General features: G+C 33.1%; 1 non-coding gene across 1 annotated transcript; it reads right to left on the reverse strand.

Moving 5' to 3' along the window:
* Positions 1 to 1,678: 1,678 nt before the first annotated feature.
* On the reverse strand, positions 1,679 to 1,751 carry Trnav-aac. Its single transcript has one exon. It is a non-coding gene; the product is annotated as a tRNA-Val (tRNA).
* Positions 1,752 to 2,967: the final 1,216 nt, after the last annotated feature.

A 2,967-nucleotide genomic window follows, 5' to 3' on the forward strand; every position in this document is an offset into this window, starting at 1 on the left:
TTGCTTGCTTGTACTCAAGGAACCATAGTTTTCTGACTGGACTTTCTGAAGTTACCTTACCATTATACTGTAAAGTATTTTCAAGTTCATCAAATAATGTTTAATATCAAAAAAATTCATTCATCCTGTTGGTTGGTTTGGTTTGCTTGTAAGACTAATAGATGAGAGCACAGAATTGAAGACAAACTGCCACGATTTCTCTTTTTTTATAGTAACCCTAACAATAGTGCCGCCTCCTTGGTACAGTGGTTGACGCATGAGCGTAGCACCAAGGGGTCCTGGGTTCGATTCCCGGTGGAGACGAAGAAAAAAAAATGTATCGGTCTGGTAGGACACAGCTGATCACCTACTTGTCCCTAAGGAAAATCGATCAGTGAAACAGATGTATAATGCATCTGCCCCTTACCCCACTACGGGACATGGGATGATCGTATTGCCGGCTTTAAGGTGGAAGTTGGTTTAAATTAATTTCTTGTGAAGAAACTAATTACAATTGCAATGGGAAACAATCATGTGCAAAATCCAAAAATGGAGGATAAAATATCTTCGTATATATTTTTTTTTTTGCTTTTTTAATGTTTTTATTTTGTAGTTAGTACACTCCATAATATCAGAACTCTAATATCCATAAGTCTTTAATCATGTCCAAGGAAGCTCTTTTAATTCAAAGAATCAAATCTTTACCAAGAAGAAGCCCGAACAAAGTATGTTATATTGTAATTTCTTATACATAAACTACAAGGCATCCAAACCTCATTTATGAAGGATTTTGCCGCGCTTTCGTAAGCTTAGTTTTTAATTTAACCTCAGAGAAGCTTTATACTACATGTCTGCGTAATAAACTTAATTTATTTTTATTCTGTTCTATATTGAACTTGAACCTTTTATAAAAATGGTTCAAGATATTTTTAATCGACTTAAAAAAAAGGAGAAGGTTATCAAATCGGCTGGTATTGATAAACGATAAAATAATAATAACAAAATATTATTAATATACTAGCTTCCGCCCGCGACTGCGTCCGCGCGGATGTCGGTCTTTGCGTGGATGGTTTATTTCTCCATTTTGAGTAACTCGGACAATGACATCTTATAAATATCTATTGGACCCAAATACGGCTAGGTCTATAATAATACGCCACGTGTGTTCGCGGTACCTACTACAGAACAACGTCTATGGATAACTGAAAAATTGAGATTAATTTTTTTTCTACGTATTTTTCCAGGATAAAAAGTATCCTATTTTACGCCCAGGATAATAAGGTATAATTATACCAAGTTTCATCGAAATCGAACCGGTAGTTTTCACGTGATGTCTTCACATACAGACAGACAGACAGACAGACAGACAGACAAACAGACAGACAGACAGACAGACAGACAGACAGACAGACAGACAGACAGACAGACAGACAAAAAATTTTTTAATCACATATTTGGGTTTGGTATCGATCCAGTAACACCCCCTGCTAGTTATTTTTTCAATATTTTCAATGTACAGAATTGACCCTTCTACAGATTTATTATATGTATAGATTTTCCTTCTTTCTGGTGGACTTGGTTAGAAATAAGAGATAATATTTTATATGGTAATAGTAGTTTAAAGAATTCCTCGCGTATTTTAAAATGTCACACAAAGTAAGTCAAAAGTTTAATTTTTTTTATGCAAAAATACAAAAATTGTTTCCGCCCGGGATCGAACCGGGGGCCTTCTGCGTGTTAGGCAGATGTGATAACCGCTACACCACGGAAACTTGATATGGTACTACAAACTTCAATATGTGACTATAAATATACGAATAAAAGAGAAAGTAAATCGTGACGTAGCAGCATGCGTAATTTTGTGGGCAATGAAATGAACTTGTATATCGATGATATCGGTAGTCACTTGCAAAATCCACATATCTATGTTTAATATTGTTTTAATAATTTGTAAATCGTATTGATTATTTATTTATTGTGGGTAAAGGACGGGGTTTCTACAGACAATCTTTAAAAAAAAACATTTAAAGAAATAAGAAAATAAATGACAATTCATAAACTTAAAATAAAGTAAAAATTTAATAAAGTTAAAAATACTGTTAATTAACAAATAAACTACAATTAACTTACTTTTAATGTAAATGGATTAACTAAGTGTGTATAACAGTGTATAACGTCGGTTCTACCGAATACCCGCGGCCCCGTCTCTAAAGCGGCACGGCGGAACACAGTGGAGTTTAGTCGGTAGGTCCCTGCACTCAGCAGGGTGAGTCCGACATAACCCAGGGCTCTTTCCCCGAGTGCCCTGGGTATGCCTAAATGCATTCTCCACTATAAAAAAAAAAAGATATAAAAATAGTCTTAAATGATTGTAACTCAATGTTTGTAGAAAATATAATATGGGCTTTTTATTTTTTATTGATTATTTATTTACCTATGTTAAAATAAGATAAAACGTACATACAACATGCAATAAAAAATATCCAAATAAGCTACAAACAATTTAAAAATAGCATAAAACCTCTAAAAAAACGCCCCACTTTTACGAAATTAATAAAAAATTCCACAAAAATTTAACACACTCATAATATTTCGCATTAATCATCTCGCAAAAACTTGAGACACCCCACTCCAAGATATCAGCAGTTTGTTACAGTTTAAAAACACGGCGTTCATTAATCATAACTGAACTTTGTTTTCATAAGGTTAATGAAACGAACAAACTTGCCTTCTTCAACTTATTTATGAATACCTTGCAATTTCCAATTCTTTATTGTTTCCCGGTAAAATTGTTTATAATAATTACAATACGTACTTTTTGATTAAAATCATTTTGTCATCAAGATCATTTTTTTGCCATTACAAAAGTCTCAAAGTTTATTTTTGCCACAAGAGATTTTTAAAAATTTTCTTATTTTTCTTTAAAAACACATAAAATTTTGGACAATAATATAAAACCCGATACTCGATACACATTATCTTCGGGAA

The sequence above is a fragment of the Colias croceus genome, chromosome 1 (assembly GCF_905220415.1).
Source record: "Colias croceus chromosome 1, ilColCroc2.1".
NCBI lineage: Eukaryota > Metazoa > Arthropoda > Insecta > Lepidoptera > Pieridae > Colias > Colias croceus.